Raw genomic sequence first — 15,892 nt, forward strand, 5'->3', positions numbered from 1 at the left:
TGATAAATCGAAATATCCATTTGTGTTTCTAACAATAATATATATGCTTACAAATAGATAAAATTGATAAAGAAACAGAATTTTTTTTAAATAAATAAAAATTCTGCTTATAAATCGTAAAATAATCCACTTTATAGTTTTCTTTTTGCTGGGATTTTCTTGATTTATCATGTTTTAAACTGTCTTTCACCCTTGGGCACAAGTCGTCTTAACTTCATAATACACCCTGATGTTGCCTTCATTTTGCTTGCACATCTCGTCTCCCCAAGAGATCGAAAACAACTAATGATTCCAGTTAAGTAACAACTGCTATCCTAATTATTCCAAAACTTGTCCTATTCAACCTCTTTCCCTATTTTTATTTACCTCATTAATTACGCCTGTCTTCTTTAATATAAACATTATACTGAGGTTACGAACCGAATTAAATTTATCCACATATTTAATGAATTAATTGTTTCTTAACTTGAATTAAACCGGATTATTTTAATAATATTCGCAGGATCTTCTATGGGTTATTTTATTTTTACAGATATTTTTTTCATGTTCTAAAAGAATTCTAATGTAAAACAACATATCGTAATTATCTTATTGTAGTCCACAGTTCTTTATGAGTGTGAGAGTTTATCAGTATCTTCTATGATTTCTTCTACAGATTATATACAATAACTTAATGGGCACTGTTCCTTATTTAATCATCGTCTGTTATATTAACATTTATTATTAACAATCTGGTGCACTGACTAACTTGAGTTATTAAAATTATAATCATTTTTATTCTTAGATATATATTATTGTAAATTAATAGCCAGTTTACTTTTCATGGATACTTGAGACATAATTACTCATCTTAAAATGATTTATATAGATGAAGTTGAGAAAATTTAGGAAAGTAAATTATGAGCAGTTTTTAAAACTTCACATCTTATTTAGCCTTATAAATTTTATATTTGTAATTAAAATCTGTTTACCAGTGTATACAAAAATATAATTTACACGAACATCTATTTATTTAAATTCTATATATAAGCAGATTTTAAATAAAAGTTATCACTAATAACATTTTTAGATATTCATACTAGAAAAATTTATATACAGTCTACGAACATGAACGTAGTATTTAAATTTAATGTATATATTAATAACTAGAGTATACATATTCAATTATTATAAACACTTGTCACTTATAATTAACAAAATATATGTAAATTAAGATGAAATTATTTTTAAGAACTTGATTAAATGGTTAAGCGGAAATAGATTATTCTAAATCCGTGTGAGGTTTGCATTCGATCTGAATTCTTGTGATATTTTTAGTGGGTAAATCTATTCGCACTTATTTGATGATCTGACATGCCTGTAGTGAGTAAAATTGAGGCTGGTTACATATTTAATTAGCACCTCTCTAGAAAAAGAAATTGTTTTGTTTTTTATTTAAGCACCTCTTCTTTCTAATTGTGTAAACAGGGGCAACTATAAATCATACAACATAATACTATATCATAGACCTATTATAGATGAATAACATTGTATTTATAGATAGACAGATACATGCATACATAAAGATATAAACAATATAAATAAATGAAAAATATTTATCCAACGCTGTAGCATTGGATTAATATTAAATTTTCTTACTTATCTACAAGTAGTTTTACTATGGTTAAGAAAGTGTTCGAGCATTTTCCAAAAAAAATAAATAAATAAAGTAATAACTTTTTCAATATTTTAAATTTGAAAATCCCTAATAGCTTTAAATCAATTTAGTCCGTTTAAAAAAAAAATTGTTTTGAAAACTTCACATCAGTAAATGCGCGATGAGAGAGTTATTATTATAGATCTTGTTGAAAATTTCCGAGAAAATACTATTCTAGATATCAAAATCATATTTCAGCAATAGGAAAACAAAGATTGTTTGGTAAAAATTGACACAGTACGTGTTTCTTCCATAACAATTTTATTTTATAAAATATATCATCTTATATGAATAAAGTAATATATTCTGAATCTACTAAACGTGAATTCAGGAACTAAAACTTCAAAAGAAAAAAAACCATTTTTAAGCTAAACTGAATTTTGAAAAATAAAATATGAAAAACGAAGTCGATAAACTCTTTTGCTTACAGGAAATAATTTCATAGAAGTTATCAATAAAAATTCTATATCCTTGAAAATTTATTGTTTAGAGATGAATGTATATCTTCTTTTTGACCTATTTAAGAGTGGAGTTCACGTGCGGGTACCAGGATAGGAAACGTGTCCAATTCCTTCATATCAATAAAAGTAATGGTAACCAACATGTAACAATTAATCAATTATCCATCTAAACATTTGGACAAACAAATGTTGTTTGTCGATAATTATTTTAAAATAATTTTAGTTTGTAAATACTCCGAATTTTACTCCACTTTTGTAAATCATGCGTATCTTTTATCGAAAACTTTATTAATACCTCAGACAAGGAAGCGCATTAACAGAAAACTTCAAAATGAGTTTAGCTCGTATGTATACACTTCAAAACTGATCAATCATAAAGTAATTACTCCATTAATGCAGATGTAAATTCTTAGGTTTTTTCCGTTCTTTTTAAAAGTTTATTACGTCTCTGAAAATATTCGTCAAGAAAGCAAAAAATCATATTTTTATAGTAAAGATGAGAGAAAGTTGTAAGCTATATTATATAATGCTTGAAAAAAGATATATTTAGAACAGGAAAAGGTTTCTGGTTCTTTGCTGAAGATTTCTTTAGTCTACTTACGGATTCACCTGCAGCTATTTGCTGTGACTGACACGACTAGCTATTTAACAGGAAGAAAAGATCTCAGGGGTATGAAGATTACTTCTAAATCCTGATGTCGATAGTGAAGATTTATTGATTTCCATTGGATATTTAATCGCTTGGGATTTTCAACGATACCAATAATTGTTTTTAATATAAAAATATAGATCTATCAGGAAGCTTAATAACATATTTTATCCTTTCCGGTTTGCCGTATAAATAAATAAATATATATATATATATATATATATATATATATATATATATATATAGATGGAATCTATTGGTGGACATTCGACTCTAATTTACTGATAACCAGTGCTTAGTGGTCAATTAAGAGATCTTTCTCTGCTTCTAAAATATTCAAGCGTAAAATAATTAAAATATCAGAATTTTTTTAAAAAAAGAAAAAAAGTAACTTAGTTGATGGGATTAGAATATCTTACTAATTAAAGTAAAATGTAATTAGAAATTATTGGTTCATGAAACAACTATGCAGATAGATTTTTGGGGAAAGGGAAAAAAAATCGTTTTATTATCTGCTTAGTGGATTACACTGAAAGAGTTGTTGACTGCAGATGTCAGTTTTTTCATCATTTAAATTGATTGAGGCACGGACTTAGGAGGAGGTTCGAAATAAAATTCGAGAAAGGGAGCCGAACGATACTAGACGAGAGCAGTCAATCAGCCACAGCTGCCCGACATCACTCCACTGTATTGCAGCGACCTTGGGTACAGGGTCGATAATTGATCTATTAGTTAGTTTTATTAAGATTTATTCCCTTCCTGTCAGATAAAAATTATCTGAACTTGTTTTAATTATTTTAGGCAATCCAACACCATTATCATTATCTCTTAGGGTTTCTCTCTGTACAAGAATTGCAATCTACTTTTAAAGTGTAAGCAATGCTAATTTCATTTCAGAGTGAGAGAAATGAAAGGCGAGCTTCTGTTTCAATCGGAACAGCTTCTTGCCTAATCACATTCCGGTAATGACGTCAGTGAAAGTGTGTTTTCTACCTCATTGTGATAGAAACGTGCGAAATTTGGAGTATTTCCAAACAAGGGATAAAAAGTTTAATTTCTTCTTAATTTCGAATTCCTCTTCAAAAAACCACTTCAAAAAATTAAATAAATAGAATAAAGTATTACTGTGAAGCATTCATTAAAACATTTCTAGAATTAGAATTTACAAAAAATAAAAAATAAAATAAGCATTATTAGTCAGAGCGTAGATTCGTACTGACGTGATAATTACTGACTTCTAGATTTTTTTTAACTAACAAAATACAGATTTAGAGTTCAATTTAAGAATGTAAAATTTAAACAAAACAAAAATTTATTGGAGTGTAGAATTTAACGACATTCTTCATTTAAACATTTTCCTGAAAACGTTTAAATGTTTAAAAGTTTCTAAAATTCCGATCTACGAACGAGCGTTTTTGAACATCGATTAACGTCCACTGTTTTTATTCTATTAATGCAAATTCAGTTCACATCAAACTCGCATTATTATTATTTAATAAAGAGAATTTGGTGTGATCTGTTGTTATAACAAAATAGAAAATAAATTTGAACGTTTTAATTACATATATTAAAAGTAAGAATTAAACAAAGTACTAAAGAAATGTATTATGATTAGTTTTAAACAGTGTGAATTGTTTATAGTTACTAATATAGCAGATAAAACTTAATGTAGTTCTGTACTTAAAATACTTTTATTGTGTTGCAATTTGAAAAAAATCGTAGACCTATAAATTCCCTGTCGCCCGTATGTCCGTTTGTCTGTCCTTCCTTAATCTCGAAAACGGAATTAGATGGATTAAGGCTGAGAGATATGGAAAGGTAAGGGGCAAGAGGCCCCGAACTATATACGAATTTCCGATCCATGCCGGAAGTCACGTTATTTCAAATATTTTCTCATGAAAGGAGTTAGATGACCGGCACGACTCTATTGCTTACAGGAAAAGTATGATGTACAGAGGCAGGGACAAGACACTATAGTACTAATTTGAGGTGGAGAGCATAATTGCAGCCCGGCATTGTATTGATGATAATTTTTAACAATAATGTAAAATAAAGTCTGCTGACGAAATCAGTTAATATCTCGATTATAGTAAACAGATGTTTCTTAAAACCGTTTTCTTATTATAAACAAGTAATGATAGAAAAATAAAGTATCTCGAGACTTTTAGATAAGATCAAATATTTATTTTTGAAAATATTGTAAACCAAAAAGCTATATATTTACTTTGAAGATAATACGAGCATGTTATACAAAACTTAACACAATACATTTACTTAAAAATAACCGAAAAAGGAAAACACCGTCTAAAGAGACATTAAACATCGAAATGTATTTCTAAAATAGTCTTTAAGTGTTGATTAATATAAACTACGTAATGTTTAAATTATAATAAACTTTAGTAATAATTGTATTACGTTAACAAAGGCCAAATAAATCATTTAACCGTAGAAGTGGAAAAATGTCATCGCCATCTGTCAGAGAAGTTCTCATAAATCTCTTCTCTGGATGATAGAAGCAATCATACCAAGCTGTACGTGGACGAAAGCAATTTTATTAGTCATAGCTAGTCTTTACTATTAGAATAATGTAGTCATTAGACTGATTATCACAAGATTCAATTTTCTCTTAAAATGTACAAAGTAAAATTAACCAAAGACCTCAACTGTTAATTATGTTTAACACAACAGTTGGTATCTTGCGTTAGTTCAGTAGTTCAATATATTGTAGTTTTATTTTCTTTATTTACTCTTTTACCGAATTACAATTAAATTTGTTTAACTTTTTAAAAGAATTCTGTAAACGTTTTAAAAAGGCTAAAACTAAATTTTGGTAATCCCAATACTATAATTAATGCCAGGAAAAAAGAAAAGCAAAGTGAAAATAAAATCAAGAGAAGTTAATTCTCGTTTATCACATTTAGACAGACTTGTTCAAAATAAATCTAGATTTGCTGAGAATAATTCTCTCATCGATTTTTGTTTTATCATTAAATTTCAGAAGGTCGGATATTTCGTAAATGCTTTGTCGTACATCTCTTGTACATTTTTTCTTATTATTTTTAACGTAAACAATTCAAGTTACGGAGATTTTATTTGTTAGAATTACGGGAAATGCCGAGGGAGGAATGAATTACATAATGTAAAAAAATTATATTTAACTTTTATGGATTATCTGAAAAATAATATTTATAAAGATTTGATAGTCAAGTGGAAGTGTTACGAACCCATTGGCAATGTGCCACCATTTATCGACTTTATGTCTCACAATTGTAAAGGTAACGGGCTTTATTCTTAATATGCTACGTGTGCATTTGTTTATGCCACAATTCACTAAGATTGTACCAAATCATTAGCACAGAGAAAACTGGAGAGTATCGTCTCTAAGAAGTATAAGGTGAATGGTTGTGGACAAGTAAGGGAGTATTTTAAGGGTGAAGAGCAGTTTTGGGGTAGAAATAGTAATACGTTTTTGATGGTCTTACTGGTAGCAGATGTTTAAGTTTATATAGAGGATCAATTTTGAAAACTAGGAGAACGATATAACGACTATATAAATGGTGATTTTTTTAACTCATAAATTGATACACGACATCTCGACAGTTGGAAAATCAGGTTTTCTTTATCTCTACTCTTCATCGACTTAATAATTATTTTTCGTTCAAAATTAGAGGTTTAATTATTGAATTGATTACCGTTATAAGGACGGTACTTTGTCCTGTATTCACAAAACACTTCCGACACTTCTACATATAGCTTGACTAATGATTTTTCACTAAAAGATGAAAATCAATAATTACAAGGCTCTGCTCTTACAAAAATCGTTATTAAAAATAAAATATTAAATCAAAAATATTATTTTTTATAAGAATATACCTATAAATTTTATAAAAACTTCAGGATAAGTTAGATAAGAAGCGAAAATAGTTCTAAATAGGAAGAAATAAAGAATTTAACGAGTTACATTTTGAAAGTAATCATTGCATTTATTTAAAAAATTTCCGTATGAGTAGAGTTCGAGAAATCTTTCAAATTAACTGTGATTAAAGCAGTAGCAAATGCTCAGTTAATATTTCTTCGTAGGTAGCGATAAATGTGTTAGAGAGTGATTTATCAATCTAAATTTACTAAACTACTGATCTACTTGGAAAGAGATAAGGAAATGCATCTCTGGAGGGAAGATACATACTAATTGTTCGATTTTGACCACACCTGATTAGTAATACGTAAGACATGTTATTGTTTAATCGACAGATAAAATTAATGAATAGATGTTACGAATCTCTTTCATTTGAATGTTAATATTTGATTATTTTGCTGTATAAATTGAATGGCCGAACATACGTTTCTCCTTCTTTTTAAATTGCTGTCTCACAATTGAAAGTAATGTGCTTTAAAAATTACTTCGTTTCCTACATTATACAATAGCATTTAATCACTGATGAAAGAAACCGAAAATGGCTGTTTATATGGTTTAGCAATTTTCACAATTACAGGATGGCATGATAGTGTTGTTTTATATTTTAATGTTCTTTTTTCATTTACGACCCTTTGGAGTTTTGCCAAAAATATATATGTTTTAAAATTTCAAATACGCAACGATTCGGTGACATATTTAAGTCATTTGAAGGGGAGTATAATTTATCGTGCTTTATTAGGAAATTATAAAAGGTGCAAAAAATGTCGAGGAAGACTTGTTATTGTTCTGTTCTTTCTTCTGTACAATTTCCTATAGTCTAGAGTTGATATCTTTTTGTGATATTAAGAAGGTTGAATTTTGTGGAGTACGTTTTTACTAGTCTAGTCACGCATCTCGAAGCTGTGTCATGTTCAGCTTAGAGCTAATAATGCCACGGTAGTAGAGAACTCTTGGATGAAGAACTAGACAATCCCCAAGAACATATGCTTCTGCAACTACTACTATTAAGCAATCTGAGAAGATTTTATAACATTTTTACTTGTGTCAAGTTACGTGTTCTTTAATTTTATTAATTACGTGAATAAAGAATATAAAAAAAAGTATATAATTCATTATAGAATAATCAATAATTTCGTGATTGTTGATTTATTTTTAGTGGAATAAATTATTCATCTATTAAATTATTTTTCGATGGAGATTTATTAAACGTTAATTTTTAAAATTAATTTATTATAAAAAAGAAAAAAAGCTAATATTTTGCGATAATTTATAATGCCAACTGTTTCTATAAAATTGTTATTAATATTTGAACGAAATGGTAAATGAAGATTAGTATAGGAGATCAATACACAAGAAACTATATGGTATGAGCAATCTGCGGTAGAATTCATAACGATAAATAAAAGGAACGATGTAACAAGCTTCAGTACCGAGTAAATGTAGACATAGGATACTTGGCAAAAATAAACTTAGGATAGAAACAAATATGGAATAATGGATACAAGATAATACATGGAAATAATAGATATAAGAAATGTTAAAAAAGCGTACTTAGTATTTTTTGCTTTAAATATGATACTTTGAGGATTTCAATCGCTATGTTATAATGCGTTAATAGAATAAAATACAACGAATTTAAAATTTCTTATTAATCAAAAATAGCAATAGCAATAAGCCATATGCGTACAGTTTATAATAAAATCTTAAATAAAGTTTTAAAATATTTAATTTTTTAGTTACGATTTTTCGTTTTAAAGAAGTCAGAGACGAAAAAATTCTTGTATAAAATCAATTCTCGAATGGAAGTTTTTATAATGTTATGATATTCTAAGTTATATTTTTGGTCATAAGATATTCTTTCTTTCGGATTTTAGATGGCATGTCAACAATTTACGACCGTTTCCCATTGTTTACATTACACTCGAATAGTGACGGGGAGATAAAAAGTAGGATCGCGTTACAACTGCTAAAGAGAGAAAAGTTCGAAATTTTGTAATTTTTAAACGAAAATTCCAAATAGAGTATTTCTGCTCGTCAAACAAGCTTTAAAAGTTCGATTTATCAGTGTACAGACGTTTAATATCTGTCAGAATTCCGATCGATACCTCATAGATAGAAGAGGAAAAAAACTCATAAATATAACTTCACATTTCCGAAAATATTTTCCAGAAATATGGCACCGGTTGCGCTCTTTAATTAATTGGATACACTTAAGATAAACCCCAAAATTATCTACACGAAACGAATGCTGAATATATTATCACTGCATATTGATTTTTGGATGAAATATTGTAGTTCTGAGTGAATTTCGTCGGGATATTCATTGATTGTATACTTTCTTCTCTCTATATTGACGTTTTTTCGGGATTTATGGTGTGTTAGCTATTGTTATGGTAATGTTTGTTTGTTATGTTTTAATTATATTGAAATATACGTTTAAACTAGGTGTAGCAAATATTTTTCTTTAGTATAAGTTTATTGCTAAATATAGAGACAAGTATTTATATAATATTTAAAAAATATAAAATAATTGATTTACCTGTTTATATACATTTCTCGTTTTAATAAGAGCTTTCTTAATTATTTATAAATAAAATATAAAAATAAATTTCTTATACACTGATTATATAAAAACGATATGACAAAAAATGTCAGAAACTATTATACCTTGTCAACATGTTTTAATGTTAGTAGTGATGTGTATCGTGTAGAAGCGAAGTTTTATATGTTGTAAAATATAATTTTCCCAAGCTTTATAATTGCGACAATTTTTCTTTTAAATCTGTAAAGATTGATTCGAGATCGAGTGCTAAGTTGACACTATTAAAACACTTTCGAAAGAGATTTATATGATCCAGTAATTGTCTTAGAAATAGGATAAAAATTCAGACATCAAAGTTTAAAAACGACTTGAGTTGTTCAAATTCCTTTTTCTTGAGGTTAACATTCTTTCTAGAAGAGTCAACATCAATCAAAGTTTGTGCCAAGTCAATAGAATCATCGTTAAATTTATCCAATGGATAAAATATATATATATATTCTGAAAGTATATTTTTTAAACAGATAATATCGAACGTGTAATGATAATTGATCACTTAATTGCATATAAACGGTTAATATTTTAGAAATGATTTATTTCCAATAGTAAATCTTAATGTATGGAGAAAAAATAAAAATTTTAAGATATATAAACATATTTCCTCGATTTTTTACACGAAAAAAAGTTTTTTTTTCCATTTGTTATTTGACTGGCGGACATTTAAAGTTGTGATTTTCACAGCTCATAGTCACCTGTACATTTCGGTACAAGTTCAAATGGAGATTTTTCTAGCTAACTTAGCTATCCATCTATCTTTGTCGCACTTTTCCCTTTGGCGACAATCTGGCGTTGAGACAAAAATCAATTAAACACACCGGTAGCCATTTTGGCTCCTCTTTAGGCACTCAACAGGTTTTTTTTCTCTCCCCTATCGTTTAGGATTTTGGACTTACAGACCATACCACATGTATTGTAGAATAATCCACATCTCCCATATTAATTTATAATTTATCAAAATTTCGTTTAACGGTTTAAAATATTAACGTTTTCTCCGTCTCAGCAATCTTAGAAAGTAGGCAATCTAAAGAAAACAGTGCGTTTTCTGTTTTTCTTTCGAGGAAGGAAGCTATGAAAATATTTTAACTTGATTTACACAAAACATCAACTTTTGAAATAGGTAATATCTTAAAAAGCTAGTTTCATCGCGTACATTATCAAATTTAAAGGAATCTATAGATTGAGAGGCATAATATATTCCTATATACACAATTCCTGGATTGGAATTTTTTACTTTAAAAAAGAATTTGACAACTGGCAACACTTAACTCGAGTGAACCAGCAGAAAATTTACGTACTACTACAGAACGAATAAATTGCATACTCTTTCCTCGGAATACACAGAGTGGAAAGGGAAAAAAATGAAATTTCCAGGTTTGTCGAAGAGTTATTGGAAAAAGGAAGTGATTGGATCGTGCTTAGGTGAATATTTCACAATTTTGGATTTTACTGTACTTGAATATATGCCAGGATTGACTAGATTCTATTATTTATGTCTTGGAAAATACAAATGCGTTTGGATTGCACGTACAGTACATGCCATGTTCAGTCTAAAATCGTACATTCAATTTTAATAGTGTGAAAGTATTTGCAGCTGGATTTATACAACAGATCTTTGTATTAGAGTAATCTGTTTGACATAAAAACATGACAAATAATCGAAAATATAGCCATAAATTGTAAGTAAAAAATGAATAAAGAATACTCTATTAGTAACAGATTTCTTCAAACAAAATAATTATTAATGAGTAAATTATTAGCTTGCACTTTCAACTCTCCGAAAAACAATTACTGTGCGATTAAAACTCTAAAAATGCAATTAATTGTAATTTATGTGTATTTAAGTAACCGTTTTATAGAAGAATCAAAAGTATTCGCCGGTAATGTAAAATTAATAAACGAATTTATGAATGAGAATAACACGATTTAATTGCAGATGCATAATGATAACTCACGCCTACATTTTTTTAATCATAAAAATATTATTTACGAACATGTTTATTTTTTCGAATTTCATTCTAGTTAGAAAAGGATTTAAACTAAAAATTCCCTTTCTAAACTGATAAATGTGGCCTTTTGGGAAATCTTTATCCCGATTGAACAATCCGACGCTCATACACTACAATCTAAACAATAACTCTAAGATATAAAACACTATACAATTGATTAAACAAAAATCTGTACGGATTTTTAAACACATTCACTCGTAACGAAAAGTTTTATCCTATCAAAAAATCAATAGTTGCGAACAGGAGAATTATAGATACATCGGATAATTGTTCGACTTTATCTAATACAATAAAATCAACTACACAGTAGTTTCGATCTAGGTCCAATAATAGTCGAATATATTTAAGTCAATAAATAGTAAATTTATAGCGTCGTGGGTTTGACATTTTTAAGAATTTAGATAAAGAAGTAGATAAGAACAATACATTTGAGAACTTGTTGGAAGTGAAATTGTTGAACGATTCGGTAGCTAAATGGACACACCTAGTGTGAAACATTGGGTGGAGTGTACATGCTACACGCACATAAACTAAATGACGGAGAATGCAGGATGTAAGATTATAAGCCGTTTAAAATATTTAAACGTATCAGCGACGTATTTCAATCAAAGCAGTCGACGTGCAGTTAATTATAAATAACATAACAACACTAAGCTTACCTGAAAAACACTGCAATGCGTCGCTATTTTACTTACAGACAAACACATCTAAACGTCTTAAACACAAGTCAAATGCGTAGAGCAGACAAACTACGGTGTGTTCCATTGATTACGTTCAGACTCATCTGGTTGAAACCAGTCGATCCGACAGCCAACCGTTTCCCCCCAACGTCCAAAACACGATACGTACGAGCGAAAGTTATTTTCACCCGGAGAAATACAAAATGCAGATATACAGCCAACAATATGGCGGACTAGCAGTCGGTACCACACAGAGATGCGGCACAGCAAGAGTTATACAAATGACAAACGTCTAAAGAATCTTACCTGTCTACGATGAGGATTAACTAACTAGGACGTTCGCAATACGCTGCATCTTTCTCCTCTTCCCAATTTACATACTTATGCAGTTATGTAGATTAGGGAGTTAACCACCGCATATTTTTTCTTTTTTTTTTTATCCCTCTTGCTACATTTGCTACAGGTGTCCGGTCGGCGATTGATCACAGGTTATAGAATGACGATTATCCCAGGCAGTCGCTGGCTTAAATGTTTTGTCCGCGGTACCGTCTGTCCGACTGATTCACAGTTCAGTTTGCTGAGAAATAGCATGGTTGCTAGGTTACAGAAACTGTACGTACAATTATAATAAAAGAGTAAACAGAATTTAACATGTTGTGAATGGCCGTCTTGTGTGTGTGTATATATATTTATATAGAGAGAGTTAACTGCTTTGTTTACTTAGATTCAATAATTATATATATATACAGTTAATAAACACTGTTATAGAATTTCGAAAAATTCTAGTAATATTCTTCCGATAACAGTCGTACACTTAATCGTTTGGGAGAGGCTTTAAAATTAAATAAATTGCAGTAAAACTATATATTTTTAGAAAGCAAAAAGAAATGGGTAGTTAAACTTTTATTAACCGTTTAGGAAAAAAATGAAAGGGAATGTTTTATTTTTAATATTTTCAAGAACGCCTGGTAAAGAGATTTTACAATAAAGCAGAGTAGTCGTGCGGAGAAGTTGCACAGGATGATACTCATAAAAAAAAAAAAAATTAGGAAAAATTAAGTTTATCATGATAAGTTTAAAAGCTAAATAAGATTAGGGTTTTATTTCGGTTATTTTGTTTTAAAAGGATAATGGGACTATGCATGTGTTTTAGTGAGCTCTTAACAACTAAGATAAATAAAGATTAGCATCTGATAAAAGAATTAATGTTATTATTTATTGATCACTTTTTCTTTCTTTCTTTAACCACAAGGCATGGCATTTAAGAGAATGTCGGGTTTTTCGTTCAAAATCATGGATTATTAATAATTAATTTGCAGATAAAGGGAAAGTCTATTAGCAAATATCTCGAAAAGATTTATTTCTGTAAATTAATCAATTAATTTTTATTGAATTTTGAAAAGATACGATTGCAATATTCGTCATCCATTAACAAAAAAATTGAGAGAATAAATGAAAACTTCCCATTTAATTATTTGCGATTTTTTAAGTCGAAGTTTAAAAATTCTGTATAAATTTTAAAAAAAACACACAAACTTTTTTTCTTCTGTGTGGTAATATTTTTGGCTGAATTATCCAATTATCCACTGCAGTCCGATACGCTTTACCCACTTACCTCTATTTCTAGTTGGGCTGGTCTCTGTCTGTAAATTCACACCTCCCTTGACTTTCCAATCTACCTGACCCTTTGATCACGTGACATAGCGGTTTGTCTATGGATGTGTAGAATCCTCTATCGTCCCTGATACTCACTCCTGCCTCTTTGTGCCTGTTGTGAAGTAGTGCAGCCAAGTGCCGCCTCTGACGTATGGCGCTACCGTCTCCATACTGGAAGCTGTCTAATGGTTGATGTAGGTGTATATGTCCTGGATGACATAAATAAACAAGAATTTGAGAATTTCATAAAAAAAAAATATATATATATATATATATAAGAAAAAATTGTTTGGCGAAGCCAGCGCCCAGCTTGTTTATCTTTGGAATTTTAACACATCGGAGTGCCTAATAATTTGATCAAAATCTTAGGAAGAAGCGCGAAAAAATCGCTAGCTGCACATCACATCATATCGACAACCGTCTCGGAATGGGTTATTGGATCCTGCTGTGACGGCAAGGCATTCTGGGACAAATTACTCCCTTCTGACCGACTAATGTTGGTAGAAATTTTTAAAGAAAAATAATTTAATCCAGAAAATTGAAGTGTTTTTAAATATGATTTAGTCTTTTAAATGTGGAAAAACTAGAGTAAATTTAATATTAAGATGTTATACTAGCTTTTAAAATATCTCAACTGCATGGAAATCTTAGACAAAGTTTAGAAATTGATTCTCGCCTTCCAGCTGTTTTATTGTATAGATCTTCCTATTTTCTGTTTTTCCTCATTTTGTTTAACTTAAAAACAAATTTTCGTTCTGTTTATTTTAAATATCTATATATTTATTATTGTTATTATTATTTTAATAATTTTAATTTATAGAATAGAAAAATAAGGATTAATGTAAAGTGTGGAAATGACAATAAAAGATTTATTTCCGTTGGAAGTTATATTCATTTCGCAATTATCTAGCGGAAATTCTGTACCATATTCCAATTTCCGAATGTGTAAAGAAAAGAAGTAATGGATGAAAAGTAGGCTTTTTAACGGATTAAGTTTCTCTTACGAGTTAGTTGTATAACTCTTTAGTTTTGTATTCCTAAAAGCACAGACAAAATAAGGACTTTTACGTTTGTTCCTGTTTTGTCTTTAATCTGCTTGGAAGCGAAGCAGGACATTGTTCTCTCCTCTTCTTTCTCCCGCCCAAAAATAAAATAAATCTGTGAATGTAGATTTTTAACCTGTAGATGCGAATTGTATATTTAACAAATAAGTTAACAAAAAAAGTACAATTCTTGTATAAAAAGTAGACTTAAATTCAAGTAAAAAAAAAAAAACTAAAATAAAGAGTTGAATGTTTTCAACAGAACCAATTGGTCAGGTTCTTCCTTTCGAAATTTAATTTATTTTTTATTATTATTATTCCCTTTGTAAACTGTATAGAACATTTCAATATTTCATAACTTTTCTAGTATTGCAAATAATTTTCGGATGTATTGACAGAAAGCACACACGGTGGATTATAAAATGACTCCTCGGGGATCGCTACATACCTGAGAAGGGATGGAAGATTTATTCTCCGAGAAGAAGGAAATTCTCTATAGTGTTTGGACTTCTTACTGAGGTAGGGAAAAAATCTATTTTCAGTTAAAATTCTTCAATCATAATATCAAGCAGCATATATATATATATATATTTGTAATTTATTTATTTTTAAGTGGGAAAAATTTCAAAAACCGATTAAAGAAATGTAGCCGAGCGAGACGTTAGTTCTTATAAACAGTACACGTGATCCGGTTGTTAACCTCTGAACTTCACAGATATTTTTTTATTGGACAAAATAAACAGGTGAAAATTTGCGCTTCTCTAACGTCGATAACGACAAAATTGTTAAAGCGGACAATCAATATTTTCCCATTAATGTTACTAAATAACAGTTATGTGTTATTTGACGGAAGATAATTTTATTTTACGAAATAATATAATTCATCGGAGTTATATTGAAAATACTATTTGTATAATTTCGCTTCGTGGTTAATTTTCCAAAATATATATATATTTTTTTGATAAGAATAAAATCCTTAAAAGTTAATGTCGAAAATAAAATCTATACCTTGGCTCTATTTAAAAGATAAGTATTATATTAAGATAAGTAGAAAAAATCGTTGACAGACATTGATTAATGGAGAGTGAGATTTTCCATTATATACATATAGAGTATGTAAGATTAATACTTCAAACTTTCGATAATAAATTGAATAATTTATACATATATAATATCGAAAAAATTG

General features: G+C 29.1%; 1 protein-coding gene across 4 annotated transcripts in view; it reads right to left on the reverse strand.

Moving 5' to 3' along the window:
* LOC136988465 (potassium voltage-gated channel protein Shaw-like) overlaps positions 1–13,987 on the reverse strand; it is a 95,556-nt gene extending 81,569 nt beyond the window's left edge. For 2 of the 4 annotated variants that reach the window (XM_067286318.1, XM_067286321.1), the window contains exon 1: positions 13,623–13,987. The gene's annotated coding sequence lies outside the window, so the exon portion shown is untranslated. The other 2 variants (XM_067286319.1, XM_067286320.1) reach the window with 2 other exon arrangements.
* Positions 13,988–15,892: the final 1,905 nt, after the last annotated feature.

Source organism: Centruroides vittatus, unplaced genomic scaffold, assembly GCF_030686945.1.
Source record: "Centruroides vittatus isolate TY-2023 unplaced genomic scaffold, ASM3068694v2 scaffold_3315, whole genome shotgun sequence".
Lineage (NCBI taxonomy): Eukaryota > Metazoa > Arthropoda > Arachnida > Scorpiones > Buthidae > Centruroides > Centruroides vittatus.